Source organism: Megalobrama amblycephala, linkage group LG1 (genome assembly GCF_018812025.1).
Source record: "Megalobrama amblycephala isolate DHTTF-2021 linkage group LG1, ASM1881202v1, whole genome shotgun sequence".
Lineage (NCBI taxonomy): Eukaryota > Metazoa > Chordata > Actinopteri > Cypriniformes > Xenocyprididae > Megalobrama > Megalobrama amblycephala.
In genome coordinates, this window is record NC_063044.1 from 49,764,919 (window position 1) to 49,784,592 (window position 19,674).

The following is a 19,674-nucleotide window of genomic DNA, read 5'->3' on the forward strand; positions in this document are numbered from 1 at the left end:
GAAGCATTTACAGATATAGCCCAATTTTATGTATCTGCTCTAACACAACTTTCATCCTCCTCAACCCACCTGCACCGCTAGTATAGTGTCTTGTAATGGATTTGGAAAGGAAAGGCAAAATCCAGTGTGTTAATCCATGTTTGAATCAAAGTCTCATCATACTCAAGCCAAGCAGATCCTCAGTTATCTATAGGACAGAGGTCTTCAACCCTACTTGTGGAGAGCCTTTGTCCTGCAAAATTTATTTCCAACCTTCTTCAGCACACCTTCAAGTGATCTTGAAGACCTTAATTAGCTGGTTCAGGTTTGTTTGATTAGGGTTAGAGAAACTCTGTAGAACAGCGGTGGTGTGTCTCAATCAGCTCCCTAGTTCAGTAGTCAGGGCACTGATCAGGAAGTCAACCATTTTAAGGGCTGTCTCAATCCTAAAATCCTTCCAATGCACTAAGTCCCACAATGCATCGTGAAAACCAGGGAGCTGTGATGCTCACTATGTTCTGAAGCATGACTGTCCTTACCGTCTTTACCAGTGCCTGAATTCGTGTACACAATATACTGATTCATGACCTCGGAAGCTAGGGAGCTGTTTGAGATGCACTCTGGGTCTCCAGGAGCAGGGTTGAAGACCTCTGATCTAGGGCCATCATATGTGTGTCAGATAAAAGAGATGTGTAGAGCGGTAGGAATCCAAATGCACATGTGATCATTGTAGAAATGTAATCAAAGTAAAAGGTAAAAATGAACCACCTTCTAAATTAAGAGGTTAATATGAAAGACAAACAAATGATGAACTCTTAGCTTGAGATGTTTTATGAGTGAGGTGTCTAATCCTGCTCCTGGTCCACCTTCCTGCAAAGTTCAGCTCAAACCTGCTCCACCACACTTGCCTGAGTAGTGCTGGTTTACCTTGGTTGCCTGGTTCATGTGAGTTTCATTCAATTCAAGCTTGATCTAAACTCTGCAGGAATGTGAACCTATAGAGGCAGGATTGGCCATCCTTGGAGACTAGAAGACCTTAAGACCTTGATTTCCCTTGTTCAAAAATGTACTAAATAATGGGGGTTTAAGCAGAGTGGACTTATAGGAGCAGGACTGTGCATGCTTGGAGATTGGAAGTTTTGAGTAGTCTTGAAGACCTTGATTACCTGGTTCAGGAATATATATTGAGGATTGGAGCTAAACTCTGCAGGAAAGTTGTCTTCTAGGAGAGGGATTGGACATCCTTGGGGACTATTTCCAATGGACAGAGCTAGGGCTGCTCGATTACAACAAAAAACATAATCACAATTATTTTGGTCAATATTGAAATCACTATTATTTAACATGATTATTAGTGGGTGATATAAGTAATGATATAAGCAATTTTAAATATCAGTGAAATTTCACTATTATCAATAGGCTAGGTTAACTAATGTAAGTAAAAGGTTCTTAAAACAGTAAACTAAAATAAGTAAACTGTCTGTAATACAATAAGAACTAATTACAAACAAAACCAACAAATACATACAACAGAACAAAAATACAAATAAAATAAATAGTGCTTTTTCACTGGGTTTTTAAGGAAGATGTATGGTATTCAGAGAGGTAATAAGAAATTCAGATAAGAAATCGAATAAAGTAATCAAATGTAAAATAACTGTATATATTAAATATAGATTAATCCTTATTAAAACTACAAAAGTTATTCATTCAAGAGCAGTAAGTGATTTTATTTTTCTTTTGTTGTTTGATTAACATTAATGACTGCAGCAGGTTTATTAGGCTGCTGTCACTTTAAGAGCTGCATGGATCCAATATACTGTTACACATGTGTTTCCTTTCTCTACTGTTTACATTCACTTAAGACATATCCAACTGTGTTTACGAGGATACTTACCCAAATTGGCATTTTGACATTTTTGTGTTTAGGCTATTTTACCGTTTAGGCGTGAATCCGAAACCCACAGTATACTTTGCCTATGCACAATCTGCAGAGCGTGCACTAGAGAACAGTATCTCTTTTGCGGCTTAATGCACTTTTAACACTGTTTAATGTCAAGCACGTCCCGCAGTTTAGCAACAGTAGACTGCATTTTACAATCTCTTATTCTGCTGATTTGGATGTTAAGTTTGGCTTAGGAATGAAAGTGCACCACTGTGAAGGGAAAGATGGTGCGCTGGGCAGAATGCTGCAGCGGCACAATAATCATTTTACATTATCGTGTTTTCATAATCGTTGGAAGCCGATATCGGAAAATCATTTACAATTAATCACACGCCCCTAGAAAGAGCAGAGCCTTCAGTCTTTTGGTCAAGGCCAGATCTTGAGTGTAAAAAAAAGGTTTGACCAAAACAAAACCAAAGTTTCTTATAGAACAGAAAAGGAAGAAGCCAAGGGGATATATTCAATTTAGTATTTCTATACTGCACCATTTTGGAATTGAGTTTTTAGACCCATATCTAAGATGTCTGGAGATTATATTGTATTTTGCATTGTGCTGTATTTTGCTCTGTTGAAGACTATTGTCTGGCCATCTCAGGGTCGTCTAAACTAGGCCAGTCAAGGCTTCTCTGCCCACCCTCCCTGAGACAGTCAGACAGCTAGCATTGTTTTCACACACAATTTGCTTTGTGTTTGAGTGTGAGAGAGCTCTGCAACCCCACCGTGGAAAGCCTCAGAGAGAGCCCTGCCTTCAAGCTTGAAGGCTTCAAGAAAGCCCTTCCCTGCTGCTGGAAACAACCTCAGCGAGCCCTGCCCTGACGTCAGCTAACTCAGTGCATTTTCTATCACTCTCATCTCCTTTGCTGTTTAGAGCTGGTTTGATGCTGGTCAAAATGTAGCTGGTCGACTAGTATCACTTTTAAGAGAATTCTTGTTCTTGTTTAATTTGAATTAAATTTTATGAATTAAACGTCTCATAAGCATATATATTCAGGATAAAAATTTAAATAACCTGTTAAACGTGAAAGTATTATGCAATCATTTAAGACATTTCTCCTTAAATAGAATGTTTTTGGCATAAAGAGTTCTTAAAATGGAGTTAAGAACCCCAAGAGTGTTTGGTTATTCTGTTTAACCAAGTATGTCATGCTGTTTTAGCTAGTTAATGGCACAGCATGTAAGATTTTTGCAGTAAAATATCCAAAAACCACTAGGCCAGTGTTATATATTTTGTTCAGTTGAGTACTTACAATATCCCAAATGTTTCAAACTATTTGTAAATTGTGAGAAAATTGCAATTTTAACAACGGCTCTGGGACGTGTGAGAAGTCGCTTGTCATTGGACTATATGCACGGGTTACTTCCTGGTTGTCGTTAAACAGCTCGGGCACTTCCGGTGAACTGTTAGCTGTTCATTCTGTAGTCATTGTACATCGACACAAAACCATCTATGGTTGACTTTTTAATGCTGTATTTATATTTTAATGCAGTTATTACATTTACCTAATTTGCCAATAAACCAGTTTTATTGATTGCAATAAAGACAAAGCTATTGGGACTGTTTAAAAATGCCGTGTCTGTAATTAGACACACACACACACATTTTTTCCCCAGCACTTTAAATGTTATTTTTAATGCGATGACCACAAACATAATTTGTTCGTTGTCCCCATTGTAAAACCGAACGTTTAAAAATGTAGGAAATTTAACATTTGATAAAAAACACTTATTTAAAAATAAAAAAGACAGTAATTAGCACTTTAACCAGCAGGTGGCGGCAAAGTAGCATTTATTTGCGCACATATCAGCCATTTCCTCTAAACGTTTTTCACTTCGTTTTTGACTAAATATTAAACATTATAAAATAACTAGGTTTGAAAAAAACATTGTGTCAATGTGAAGTATGAAATACTCACAAAATCTTATGAAAAACAATAACTTTTATTGTGAATTAATTACACAGAAAGCGAGCACCGCGCTCTCCCTTTGTAATCACAGCAGATGTCAGTCAGAGCAGCGCAAGATCAATGATTTCAGCACACTTGTGAAAACACACATTTTATTCAATTAATCTAACTAAAGTGCACAATAAATATTTAATTTTTGAAGCTTTTTTTCAAATAAAAGTGTGAAAACTAATGGTCGAATTGAATTTAGCGGAGGAGGAACATTGAGGTACGTCTTTATTTATATATTTTCTAAGCTGTCTTACGTTCGAATAACTAAATTAATGCTATGCTTGACTATTTAAGTGACTATATTCTGATTATAAACTAAGTATTACACTACTGATGCTCAACACACCAGCAAATGACATCTCACCGGAAGTTATCGAGCTGGCTTATATTAATGCGGAAGTTCTAAAGAACGCTCCGTGCATATAGTCCATTGTGTCATATCCGCGTTACTCTCGGTTTCTGGCTTTATTTTGTAGAAACCATGGAAACGCCAAAGATGCTTTAATATATTACATGTTTTATTAGACAAGGGAACAACTGTTTGGTTACATTTATAGACAGAAAACAAATTATTGTTATATAGCTCAACACGTTTAGTCTTATTGTTTAAATCTAATTTTCTTGATTTTTTGCGAGTACCATGCTTTACCATGCCTCAGAGAAAAACACTATTTTGTCAAGTAGCTAACATAGCATAATCAGATGCAGCTTTATTTTTAGTAACAGTAATACAGCATTTTCTCCATCATACAATACGTTTTAAAATGAATTGCATGCCATTTATCAACACAAGCCATCCAGCATTTAATATAATATTCTAAAATCGATCTAGTTTACTGCAGTGTGCAACAAGTGTCTGGCAGCAGCCGCCGAGCGAACGCACAGAGTAACATTATAACATCATGTTCAACACAGTCAAATGTATTTAATATGATAAACAACGCTGTGTTACCCATACACTTGACCGGAAGAAGAGGAAGCGGTGACTGCGGCATAATAAAAGTTCCGCTGCTCGCAAAGCGTGTCGCTCCAGCGAGGCATCACTCGGCCCTGCGCTGCTTCATACTAAAGTAACGTTAATAATCTCATCCATAAGCATGATTTCTGCTCGAGTCCCATTCCGATTCTTTTCCACTAACTGTGAGGTGAAGACGACAATTCCCAATATTATGCGCTCAAACTCGGCATCATCAAGCTACGCCTTTGTTTTGAATAGGCGACCTCTGGTGGCGAAAAATCTACATATTGTAGCTTTAAAGGGATAGGGATAGCCCCCCAGTAGGAAAAAAAATACTTTGGTATTCAATGGGGGTTGAGATCTACTTGGTTCCTGACATTCTTCCAAAAATCTTCCTTTGTGTTCAGCAGAACAAAGAAACTCATACAGGTTTGGAACAACTTCGGGGGGAGTAAATGATGACAATTTTAATTTTTGGGTGAACTATCCCTTTAAGAACCCTGAAGGGGACATCAGCATCATTTGCATAAACTTGACAGCTGAATTGTAAGGGTCAGGTAGTTGACAAAAAGTGCAGGAGACCTTGACTGCTATCCTGTATGTATTGCTTTATTGGCACCATTTTCTCACTCTCATCAGTATTAATTATTGTGATCATTTTTTAAATAATAATAATGTAATTTTTTGTAAAAAGATTCTTTTTAAATTATAACATTAATAATAATAATAATTTTACTTTTTTAACATTGCTCCTTCACAACAGACATAACAGGACATAGTTCTAAAACTGCTGTTAGTCCACTAAATAGGACACCAAGAACAGGCTATCCATCAGCAGAACAGGACAGGTCACAGGAAGTTGTTGTGCAAACAGGAAGGACAGAATGAAGAGTGGGAGATGACGTCCATATAGGAGGAAATACAACAGTGTGCACCTGTTAGAAGTGTTCGCTCTCTCTTTCTCTCTCTCTCTCACACACACAAACACTTCATTTTAAGTGTCACAGAGCTGTTTGTGTTGAACTACACCTTTTTAGATATATTGCAGTGTGTATCATGCACTCCAAAATCCGATCATCACCATCACCCAAGCCAAATTGCAAGCCACACATCCATGTTCTGAAACTGCAGGCATGTAAGCCAGTGTTTGGAGCTGTATCAGTGTGTATCATGTGTACGGTATCCATCAGAGAGGAAGGTGGAGGGCTCTTGAGGAGGTGTGCTGAGGTCATGTGTTTCCTGGCAGAGGAGTAACCCTGCAGGCATGGAGGCATGAGGATATTAATACCACACATTGTGGAAGTCCCCCTCCCACATATACACACACCCACAGGAGAAAAGATGAAGAACACACATCCTCAATTGGTTTCGCGCCACTGTCATTGGTGGTAAACAAGGTCAAAGGTCACAGATCAAAATGGCGTATGTCAAGAAATCATGTATCTTGTATATCTTCACAGATATACAGACCATTCATGTTTCGCCAAAGAGCTCATTGTGACTGTCCTAAAGTAAACACAATTTGTACTTCATGCTTAGTGAGTGATGGGTTGTGGGTTTAGTGTACTGCAGTATTTTAGAACAAGATTGTAGTTCATCTGAGAGACACACACACACACACATACAATGGTTTTCAGAATATAGTTTGAAATATTTTCTTTTGTGTCCGTTGAGCATTAGATTTTATCCACGTCACAATGGTGGGAAACGCACAACAATACACTGTAACTGGGTCGACGTAGACAGCTTAAAATAAAGATAGATTGCAAGATGGCATGACTAGCATTCTGGCCAACTTTGACCTACAAAACTGAAGTGAATTCTTTTTATTTATTCGATAATTGACAATTAAGTATTAATATTGCTAATACTTTTAATGTTTAAATTAAATCCCTAACCATGAGTATTTAAGTCATGCGGTATGTTGAGCAAAAGTGAGCTAATACTTTTCTAGGTGCTCAGACATAATGATTTTTGCCTGCAGACAATAATATCTATTAAAAATAACTGAAGGAGGGACTCGAGTTTTCAGAAAACATAAAAAAAAAAAAAACAATTATAGTAATACCACTGTATGTTTATTTCATTTAGGCCATTACATTATCTTAACAGAAAAAGTGTGAGAAATGCCATGAATTGTTTAACCATCGAACATAACTGTATCTGCAGTGGACGCAAAAATGGTGGCCTAAGGAGCTCAGCGTTTGGTTTGGCTTTCAGGAATATTAGTCAGATGCTTCTCATTTACTGTGGTAGAATCATTTCTCATTTCACAGGGAGATAAAGCAACATTACTCTCAGTGAAGGAACCTGAAACGTGGAAGAAACAGAGCTGCTGATGGAGGAAAAACCAATATGTCAAGGATGTGCATAAAAATGTATACTTGAGGTGGATACATTTCAGTCTGTGAGAAGACCTGCACATTAACAACAATGCAAAATAGAACGATAGTAGGCTACAGTACTAATATACTAAGATATGGCAGAAAGAGTAAGAATTGTAATTTAAATTTCTAGACTTGCCCAAACAAGTCATGTGACAATTTGCTCAGAAGACCCTATTTAGTCACAGTGTGTGAATGATAGCTATGTAGCTACTGGTATTGTGCAAATTTCTCAGTAATATTTATGCCCCTGCATACGCAATAGCTGCTGCATGCTGATTACTGAGAAATTTTAATCTTAAGTTAAAGTTAATTTTTTAATCTTAAGTTAAGTTAATTTTAATCTTAAGTTAAAGTAGCTACAGATACTATGTCAAATTCCTACTCAATTAAAAGTTTATACCTACCCAAAAAAATAATTGAGTGAAAGTAAACAAAGATATCTACATTTAGGCTAATTGCATAACAAATAAGGCTAATTGTTGAAAAGTTAAACTCTTTTCTAAGCATTACAAATTGAATTTTGAAAACCAGAGGCAGTAGAGATTCTCATTACAGATTCCCCAAAATAATACTTAAGTATGGTAGTGATGTACTATTCCTCAAGTACTTTACTCGCCTGAGTGTATGTTAACACTGTTGTCACAACAGAAAAAGGACAGACAGATGAGTGAAATAAAAACAGTTTATTGAACGGGTTGACAACAGGGACGTGATGCAGCAACAGTGAGTATAGCAGTTCAATGTAATCATATGAAGACTTAGCTGAAACGTAATAAGAGTGTCTCTTTGGCAGATGCAGACTTAAGGCTGGGTGGAATACACGATGGCTGGAAGCAGACGACAGAAGACTGGATCCTTGGTGGCAGTTAAGTAGACAGGTAAGTAGCGGAGTTTGTTGGTGTGGGAATGACAAGACCAGACAACGGAGTGCAGGTTGTGGTGGTATATAATGGGTGCGTAGATGAGGAGGTGCAGGTGTGGTAAATTAGACTTCCAGGGAGAGTGAACGAGTGAGCGGAGCGTGCTGAGCTGGTGACGATGGACTGATAGGTGTCTGAGATGGTTGCGACTCCGTGACAACTGTATTGACCAATCATCATCAAGAACTAACTATACTTTTTATAACTACACTCTAGCAAAGTTGGTTATTTAAAGGTTCTTTACACGTAGCAACAGTTCTATTTAGAACCATAATGATTGAAGAACACTTTATATGCTGAAATGGTTCTTTGTGTTAGAGTTTAGGGTTCTTTTTTCCCGCCTTTTTGTATTTCAAATCTGTAACTGTCAAAGCCACCTCATTACTGATTTTCTGGAGCTCAGCAGCCACACTCGCAACAAGTAAATTATTTATTTCCTTAAATGTCTATAAATTTTAACTTTCAAGTTGTTATTGGTTTCTTATCAGTCATGTCTTTTTCTCTTTTTAGTTTAACAGAACATGTAATTGTGAGCAGCTCTGTTCAGTTAAAAATACTTCTCTTCTCCACTAAGTAACAGAGATTTTGAATTTATGATCCATATTGTTAGATTTTTTTTAAATTATTACTTTATACATAAACACCCAGTCACAAAAAACATTAAAGTCCCATGACTTTATATCACTTTTTTCTTTTAACATTGTAAAGGGCTCATATACTGTCCATTTTTGCTAATTTTGGCCTTCATAAACATAATTGTTTTTACATAAACAAACAGAAGAGACACACTGTAACTGTTAGATTCTAATATTAATAAAAATAAACTATTAATAAAAAGGTTATTAATAACACCTTTAAAGGGTTAGTTCACCCAAAAATGAAAATTCTGTCATTAATTACTCACCCTCATGCTGTTCCACAACCGTAAGACCTTCGTTAATCTTCTGAACACAAATTAAGATATTTTAGTTGAAATCCGATGGCTCCGTGAGGCCTCCATAGGGAGCAATGACACTTCCTCTCTCAAGATCCATAAAGGTAGCAGATTCGATACACTGATTAATTTATTCTCTGATGCTTCATGAAGCAGTGTTTTGAAATCGGCTATCACTAAATAAGTCGTTATTTTGTTTTTTTTGGTGCACCAAAAATATTCTCGTCGCTTTATAATATTAATATTGAACCACTGTACTCACATGAACCGATTTAAATATGTTTTTAGTACATTAATGGATCTTGAGAGAGGAAATGTCATTGCTCCCTATTGAGGCCTCACTGAGCCATCGGATTTCAACTAAAATATCTTAATTTGTGTTCCGAAGATTAACGAAGGTCTTACGGGTGTGGAACGGCATGAGGGTGAGTAATAAATGACAGAATTTTCATTTTTGGGTGAACTAACCCTTTAAGGCACTATATAGCACTCTCAAAGCATGGTGCTTTATGGTGCTTCTAGCCTATTTAGCACCCAAAATGGTTCTGCTATTGTTACAAGCCGAAGAACCCAAATTTGGAACTGTTTAGAAGCATTTTTCTTTAAAGTGTAACATGGAACAAAGGGCACATCATTGTCAATTTAGTAGCTGTGTGAATCCAGCTTCAGTTAGTTTTGGTATGTTTGTGTGTGAGAATGTTATGCATTTTTGTCTCTGTTTGGCTGGCATGGTGGGAGGAACACTGGGGGAGGGGTTTTTGTTGCTGGGGATTTTCCCAGCGAAACACTCACAGGCCTGAAATCAAACAGAAGGTCTCAATCTCACAGTCGTTCCAGTGAGACACCTGCAGCCTCATCAAAAACCTGCTGCCATCAATCATAACTTTACTTGTGACAGCTTTATGACGAAGAGCAACTTTGTCAAAATCAGACATTGCACAAATTTGCGTAGTTCATGGTTTGCACTCAAATGTGCATAATATATGTGTGCATGTCAGGCGTTCCCTCCAAGGAGACAAGGATGGCAGTGGCACCTCAAAAAAAAAAAATAAATAAAGCAATGCAAATATTCTGAAATATCATGTAAAAATGTATAAATCAGGATGAATGGGGGGAAAAAAATCACACGAGAGGGGGCAGTTCCTTCATCACGCTATGCTTGGCTGTTTAAATCCCATCTCTTGTTTCCGTGTATGTTCCACGAATCAGACTGAGGGGCCGTTTACACAACACCGTTTTCAAATAAAAACAGAAAACTTTTTATGTGTTTTGGCTATTCATTTACACGACAATGGCTAATTGGGGGCCTGAAAACGCAAACTTTTGAAAACGTGTTTCAAAGTGCAAGTTTTTGAAAATCATACCGTTATCATCTCCATGTAAAACTACAAAAACATTTGTGAAAACGGTGACGGCATGCGCATGCATATTACGTGTTCAGTCTATGCCGCATAATGTTTCTTTACAAAGTGACATCGCCAACTACTGGCCTGGCATGAATAATACAGCGATTTTAGTCATTTTCGCTGATCTGTGTGAACGGAGATCTTTTTGACAACATTGTCATCTGTATGTGAAAAATGCAAAGGAAAAACTTTTCAGTTTTTAGTACATCGCCGTCATGTAAACATACCTGAAAGAACAAATAATGCTGTTAATGGAAAGACTAATTAAAAAGTAAGGAAACAACTCACTTACTTAGACATCACCGCTTTGTCATGTCACATTTAAACCTGAAAACAGAATCCGTGAGGATTTTTAATTGGGCTTGGTGAAATTAAAGGTACATCTCCATATCTGTGACCATCATGACATCTGTTGTGTTTACCGAGCTTTCATGAATGATGAACCGAAAATGATTTGACTATTAAAAAGAAAATCAGTTCACAAATAAAATAGATGTAATCTGAAATTTGTTACTGCATCCTTATAACTATTATTTTGTAATGAATGTAAAAATGCTTAAAAAGGCACTAACCTGATGAGAAATATATTTAGTTTGAAATCAAAATGGACAGTTCTTGTTTTTATATGAAATAATGCAGTACTTAGAAATGATTTATATGTGCACATCATTATTTTATTTTTTTAAATTCATGTGCCCTCGTAATCTTTAATCAAAATAACTTCCTCTCGCTCTTGCAGCGACATCGCTTCTCTGATGATGTGTTTACTGGCGTACATCACAGCAATAGCAAACCACACCCATCCAATCAAATTCTGATGGACAAAATCAAGTCCCACCCTACATTTTTATTCTTGTTTGAGAAGTCGTTTCACACGGATGTCACAATATATTGACTTTAATAAATAGAACATTACATTGTTAATATAAATATACAAAATAGAATAACTGTTTAGTTTTCTTTGTTTTTTGATAGTAACAATGTTTATTTATTTAAAAATGTGTCAACAGTAAGTGTAACTAGAACATAAGTTTATATTCGATTAAAAAACACATAAAAAGCAGTGAGGACTTTGCCACCTCATTTCAGAACACCGCTGTGTGAGTGATGCAGCTATTAAAAATCATTTTTCTGGCCATAAAAATCTTCAAACACTCATGAAAAGACATTCCTGCACCACAGATTTATATACACCTACAAAGAGACAGACATTGCAGATGTGTGGAGCCTCGCACATGATGTTAAAAAACAAGATGCACGAACTAAGAATTTGTTCCCATGACTGACTGGATTTAACTGAATTAAAATAAGGGCATGAATTTATAAAATGACCCCAAATTAACTTGTGGGAATGAATTCTTAATTCATGGCCACAATATTTTCTGTTCACATGTTAAGTTAAAACTATGCAGTATTAGTTAGCACATAGGTGAATTCACACTTGTAGTTCAGTTTGTGCTATTTCATACAGTGCGTCTTGATGATCTTGCTCTTCGAGACAGAGAAAGCTTTATCTGTGGCTGAATGTGAACTGCGCTCGCTAAAATATTTGAGATCTTTTAAGGGACTCAGAAGAGGTCAAAGGTTTTTTGGCTCTAACTTGCTATGGCACGAGTGAGTCACTTTTCAACACTGTTCCCAACAGAATCTAAAAACATCCTTGAAAAACATCCAGCCACAAACAAAATATCTGTGTATAATTCAGATTTTAAACAATGCAAACAGAAGATTTTATGGAACATTACTTTTTGTGGTGGTGCTGATCATAATCCAGAATTAAAGCCAAGTTTGGGTTGTTTATTTTTCTTTCCCATCCGTGTGTTTGCAGGGGGATCAGCAAAGCACGAGAGAGGGATGAAGAGAAAGAAGCAACAGAAGGGGAAAGAAGAAGACTGAGTTCCACAAACCTTGAGCTAGGAGGTAATTCTTGTGGCTAATATTTCATTTGTAGTCAATATTAAATTGATATTGGTCCCATTTAGCTCCTAGTTTAATTTTAATCAAATTTCAGAAACTTGCCCTGAAATGATATTCATATTCAAGTGGTGTCACTTAATTCACATGTTTATAAACAGCAAGTCATGATGTCATTAAAGTCTGATTTCGGAAGGATCATGTGACACTGAAGACTGGAGTAATGATGCATCATTAGCTTAGCAACATGTAAACTACTGGAATCAGATGTGAGTCAAGTCTTCTGTTCTGAGCCACAAATGTATTTGGGAAACACACATTGTCTGTTAAGTAGCAGAACAACTAATGTGTTATTATTTTGGACAGGTTGTGAGGAGGGTGTATTCTTCAGGGTGAACACCTCCCTTGTAACGTGGAAAGATTCCAGCGACACTGCAGCATTGTATGTGTTGAGGAAGTGCTGTTCAGTTAGGTAACGGAAAACTCCCTTTTTGTCGGTTTGGTTTGAGAGGAGATGCACACTCACTCGGAACAAAGTCACCAATTCGGCCGGAAGAGGACAACAATAACATGTTGTTTGATGAGAACAAATCAATGAATAATCCAAAAGGCCAAATAAGAGCCTCTTCATGATAGCAGAGATGATGACAATTGGCCCATTCAAAATGCTCTGCAGCGAAAGGTCCAGTGCAGAGGAGTGACCATTTGTCAAAACTCATTACTTCATCGTGCTATCAATGAATAGTATGAATTATTTGATCTCTCTCTATCTCTGGCTCTTTTTCCATCTCTGTTCTCTCATTTTATAGCTTTCTTTCTCATGTTGTGCTGTTCTGCTTTGAAACATTTTAGAAATTATGGATTTAAAAATGATAGGGCTTTTCAAAGATTAAAACAATTCCAAACAAATATATGTGATATACACTACCATTCCAAAGTCTGGTGTCAGCTATTTTTTTTTTTTTTTTTTTAAAGAAATTGATACTTTTTGAAGTGATTAACATTGTTACAAAAAATATCAAATAAATGCTGTTCATCTAAAAAATCTTGAAAAAATGTTTCCAAAATATTAAAGGATTAGTTCACTTTCAAATAAAATTTTCCTGATAATTTACTCACCCCCATGTCATCCAAGATGTCTTTCTTTCGTCAGTCGAAAAGAAATGAAGGTTTTTGATGAAAACATTCCAGGATTATTCTCCTTATAGTGGACTTCAATGGACTCCAAACTGTTGAAGGTCAAAATTACAGTTTCAGTGCAGCTTCAAAGGGCTTTAAACGATACCAGATGAGGAATAAGGGTGTTATCTAGAGAAACAATAGGTCATTTTCTAAAAAAAATACAAATGTATGCTTTATAAACACAAATGATTGCCTTGCAGAAGTGAACTAATCCTTTAAGCAGCACAACTGTTTTCAACATTAATAATAAATGTTTCTTGAGCAGCAAATCATCATTTTAGAATGATTTCTGAAGGATCGTGACACTGAAGATGATGAAGATGATGTTGAAAATTCAGCTTTGCCATCACATTAGTATACTTCTTTTTAAAATATATTCAAATAAAACAGTTATTTTAAATTGTAGTAATTTTTCCACAATATTACAGATTTTACCATATTTCTGATCAAATAAATGCAATTTAATGCAGATGTTTTGGTTTTAAAACTGTTATTCGTAGTTTCTCCACTTTTTGTCTTGTGTAGGGTATTTATTTATTTAATTATTTATATTACTATTAAAATCCTAACATTAAAGGTGCAATAAGCAGTTTCTGGTTAACGATGTTGATATTTGAAATCACCAAAACAAACGAGCCCCTACCCCAAAAGAATCTTGTCCCTATTTTGATAGCTCCGCCCTACACAAAATTAATGTGTCTTTATCATAGCTGAAGCGAACGACAATAAGATTGCAAATGAACAAACAAGCGAAGATGACGCATGAGCATATTCAAGCCAAAGCCAGCATATCCCCGGAGCTCGCGCTTGCCTTAAACAGCATAAACAAAGTTCACACAGCTAATATAACCCTCAAAATGGATCTTTACAAAGTGTTCGTCATGCATGCTGCATGCATACATCAGATCATGTGAGTATAGTATTTATTTGGATGTTTACATTTGATTTTGAATTAATTTGATGGTGCTCCGTGGCTAACGGGCTAAAGCTAACATTACACACTGTTGGAGAGATTTATAAAGAATGAAGTCGTGTTTATGCATTATACAGACTGCAAGTGTTTAAAAATGAAAATAGCGACGGCTCTCGTCTCCGTGAATACAGTAATAAACGATGGTAACTTTTACCAAAAGTAGCCTACATTAGCAACATGCTAACGAAACATTTAGAAAGACAATTTACAAATATCACTAAATATATCATGATATCATGGATCATGTCAGTTATTATTGCTCCATCTGCCATTTTTCGCTATTGTCCTTGCTTGCTTACCTAGTCTGATGATTCAGCTGTGCACAGATCCAGACATCCTGCCCTTGTCTAATGCCTTGAACATGAGCTGGCATATGCAAATATTGGGGGCGTACATATTAATGATCCCGACTGTTACGTAACAGTCGGTGTTATGTTGAGATTCGCCTGTTCTTCGGAGGTCTTTTAAACAAATGAGATTTATATAAGAAGGAGGAAACAATGGAGTTTGAGACTCACTGTATGTCATTTCCATGTACTGAACTCTTGTTATTCAACTATGCCGAGGTAAATTCAATTTTCCATTCAATGGCACCTTTAAGTGGAAGCTCCTTTGTGAGTCTTTTTTTCAAACTTCAGTATTGATTTTAATAATTATATAAAATATCTATTTTAAAGGTAAAGTTAAATATGTAGTATAATATTTAAGTTAAGAGTAGCATATTTCTGGTTTGGTGTTGAAGGGTTACTGTAGCTTTAGTGATGGGGCTGTGGGGAAACACTGATCTAGACTTCTGTGCACCATGTTCACTGGACCAGATAGAGTCCTGAACAGCGTTTATAATTGATCTGCCACACTCTGACTGTGAGTGAACACACCCATGAATCCCAACAGCTGGATTTGTGCTGTAATGGCTCTGCAGTTCTGAACAATAGTGTTCCTCTCCGGTCTTTATCCGGTTCATTGAGCCCTGCTGTTACTCGTGTACAGCATCCTGTCCCGGAGCTAAGATGGTTATGATGACATCACAGCAAGACAGTGCTCCAACCACACTCCAAGGCAGCATAATGGCAAAAGTTCTCATGAATTAAGCTTTTGATAGAAACTGAACAATTATTAGTGGTGCTTGCTAAGGCAAGCCTCACTATTAAAGGGATAGTTTACCCAAAAATGAAAATTCTGTCATTAATCACTCACCCTCATGTCGTTCCGAACCTGTAAGACTTTCGTTCATCTTCGGGACACAACTTCTGAGAGCTGTTTATCTGTCCCTCCATAGACAGATACACAACTACCACTTTGACTCTTCAAATTATTAATAAAGAGATCATAAATTGAATGGTTTAGTCCAAATTTTCTGAAGAGACACAATCGCTTGATATGATGAACAGATTGAATTTAGGCTTTTATTCACATATAAACATTCATCAGCTCACACATCAGTTGTGCTAAACATAAACTCAAACATGTTTGCTTGACATGCGAGAACCAATGAGGTTCATTCTCGTGTGCATGCACCAGCACATTTGAGCTTCCGCAAGAGGTTCGTGATTTTTGGGTGAACTATCCCTTTAAAGGTGGGGTAAGCTATATTTCAAAAACACTTTTTGGAAGTTAGTCAGGCTGATACAAACAACAAATGTGTAGCCGATCAGCATTAGGGAGTGTATAACAGTCGAGGAGACAGAACGAGCAAGAAGGAGATTTGAATAAAGACTGTAGAAAGAGAGATGAGACACAATACAAAAGAGCTCAAATGAATATCACTGGAATGAAGTTTTATGACTGGGCAAGTGCTTTAGGACCCGTGTTAATATTAGAAAAGAAAGAGCTAAGTGGAAATGCATGAAAACAGACAAATGACTATATGGCTGGTTTCACATGATTCCAAAATAGGTTGGAAATTAAAAATCAGACACATAATTACTAGAGGCAACAATAATAATCAAAAGGTGAAAATGTATTAATAAGCAATTTAATAAATGTTTATTGTTATTAATTAAACATGAACATATGAATAAATGTTAATTTCCAACATACTTTGGGTTCATTTTAAATTAGCAATTTAGTCATTTTTAAACAATAGTTGAGTTTAATAAAACTACCCAGCAGGTTGGGCAAACATTTAACCCAACCGCTGCGTTGAAACAACCCATTCGCTGGGTTAAAATAACCCAATTCCTGGGTTTGTCCATTTTCAACCCAACTTGGGTTGTTTTTAACTCAGCATTTTTTAGAGTGTATAATCAACATTTTAAATAGTACTTTTATATTTCTCCAACTTTTTTTAATTTGATGTTGTTCGCAATGCTTCATGGGATTGTACTTCTTTCCCTCACTAAAACCGTTACGTACACAGAAGTATTTTTGTCCAATCTTCAAATGCTTTTTTGCTTCAAATCAAAGTTTGTAATGTTATGATTCACCTCGTAGCTGGTTGGCTTGGTTCATGACTTATAACAACTTATAAAAACTTTTTTTAAATCCCTATGAGAGAAATGAATAGAAAAAAACAACGCCACTGATAAAGTGAGCAAACACTTTTGCAATCTATACCTAAAATCGCATCACCAATTGGAAATTCAAAAATGAATGTGAAATAAAGTGATCTAAATGAGTAGACATATGGCTGTTTGACTGTGTTCCAAAAGCCTTTCTTACAGAGAAATGCTTGTTTAAAGCTCGGCATGTACAGAGAGACAGAAAGAGAAGGACATAATCATGAACAGACTTGAACAAATGGGTAGATATTACAGATGAAAGAAACCAAGGAATAGTGCAATATCAAAAGGATGAAAGGATGACAGGGGGGCAGGGAGGAGGAGGAGGAGAAGGAGAGAGGAAGCCGGAGACAAAGAAATGGAAGGAGAAAGAGGGAGTGTGGGAGTTACAGCATGAGATGAACAGAGAATAAAAAGATGAACACTGCACAATTCTGTGGAAAAGAGAAGAACAGAATGGGAGCAGAGAGATGAATGAGAAATTGGATTAGTTGCGAGAGGTTGTCCAGCCAGCTTTGTTCACACTTGACCTCTTGACCTGTCCTTTTCCTAATAAGACATGATGATATCTGCACACACGCGTGTCAGTGATGCTTCTCTGTGACAGTGCTCATCGTTTTGTCTGACCACAGTGCTCTTTTGTTTGAGGCCGTTGGCAGCTGCCCACACATTTTTCTAGTAGACTTTGCTCATAAACGTGCTTTATTAACATCTTTTAGTGTTAAGCGCAAATGTTTTTAAATACACAATTGGAGTGCAGTTGATTAAAGTGCTATTTTGGTTTTTAAAGTTATTAAAATCTCTTTATGGACATGTTTTTTCTTCAGTTAAACGTTTTTTGAAGACCTTTCAGAAGGTTTATGCTTAAAGGCTTGTTTTTAGTTTAGTAGACAAACATGTATGAATTTTGTTAGAAAACTATAATTTTATTTATATATTATAAATGGATGAGTTAGAGAAACATGATTTTGATCACAGATGGGTGAGCATTAACCATCTTTTCTTAAATCTGGAACTTAATACAAGAGATATATTTGTTTGTTCTGATGCATTTTCACATTAAAATTATAATTTAAGAAGTGTGTTTCAGGCCTGTTAGTGGGTGGGGTGTTCCCGATCTGCAGTGGTCAGTGTCTATCAAACAGTGGTGAACCTGCGACAGGGTCATGGGCAGCCAAGTCTCACTGATGCACGTGGGGAGCGAAGGCTGGCCCGTGTGGCCCGATCCAACAGACGAGCTACTGTAGCTCAATTTGCTCAAGAAGTTAATACTGGTTCTGATAGAAAGGTGTCAGAATACACAGTGCATCACAGTTTGTTGTGTATGGGGCTGCATAACCACAGACCAGTCAGGGTGTTCATACTGACCCCTGTCCACCGCCAAAAGCGCCAATAGTGGGCACGTGAGCATCAGAACTGGACCACGGAGCAATGGAAGAAAGTGGCCTGGTCTGATGAATCACGTTTTCTCTTACATCACATGGATGGACGCGTGTGTGTGCGTCGCTTACCTGGGGAACACATGGCACCAGGATGTACTATGGGAAGAAGGCAGTGTGATGCTTTGGGGAATGTTCTGCTGGGAAACCTTGGGTCCTACCATCCATGTGGATGTTACTTTGACACGTACCACCTACCTAAGCATTGTCGCAGACCATGTACACCCTTTCATGGAAACAGTATTCTGGTGGCTGTGGCCTCTTTCAGCAGGATAATGCGCCCTGCCACAAAGCAAAAAAGGTTCAGGAATAGTTTGAGGAGCACAACAACGAGTCTGAGGAGTTGACTTGGCCTCCAAATTCCCCAGATCTCTTGGGGAACCCAAAATAGTTACTGGTTCTTCATGGAACCAGATGCCAATAAAGAACCTTTATAAGAGTGTATAATAAAAAAAGGTTCTCTAGATTATAAAATGTTCTTCACACTAAGATAAAATGGTTCTTTTAAGAACTTTTAATTGAAAGGTTCTTTGGGGAACCTATAATGGTTCTTCTATGGCATCACTTTATTTTTAAGAGTGAAAGGTTCTTAGTGGGGATAAATAAATTAATCTAACTAATGCATGAAGATTTACATTAATTTATGTATAACAGAGCTGTTCATGTCATCTTCATTTTAGGCTGCCGACCTCTTGATTTCATAACTCGGACACCCATTGTGCAAGTCTGAAAGGTCATAAGATTTAAAATAGCTTTGAAGAATTTTGGTATTTATAGATGCACCTTTTGATTCCATCGCCATGGGCAATGCTGTGAAAACATTTAAAAGTGCCCTGGCTGGAGAGAATATGTCAGCCACCATCCCATTCATTCTATGCTAATGAAACATTAACTTATTCATGCTATTATGCAATTTTTTTTTCATTTATGCATTTTTTTTTTTTTTTTTCAAATATGCTAATTGAAAAGTTTTTGCATCATCATGCAAACATATAAAAGAACATCTTAAGTAAAAATAACTTTAATGTCTGTATGAAGTGAATTCAAACATTCAAGAAGTAACGGTAGTGCATGTTTGAATACAGTAGCCTATACTGTAAATATGCTAATATGATTTTTTTTAGTATATGACATAAAATATATAGGTCTACTGAATGCCTTCATACTTGGAATATAGTGAA

General features: G+C 36.7%; 1 long non-coding RNA gene across 1 annotated transcript; it reads left to right on the forward strand.

Moving 5' to 3' along the window:
• The first annotated feature begins 7,856 nt into the window (after positions 1 to 7,856).
• LOC125250088 lies at positions 7,857 to 13,317 on the forward strand. The gene is made up of 4 exons (XR_007180716.1): positions 7,857 to 8,102; positions 12,313 to 12,404; positions 12,560 to 12,667; positions 12,765 to 13,317. It is a non-coding gene; the product is annotated as an uncharacterized LOC125250088 (long non-coding RNA).
• The last annotated feature ends 6,357 nt before the right edge of the window (positions 13,318 to 19,674 follow it).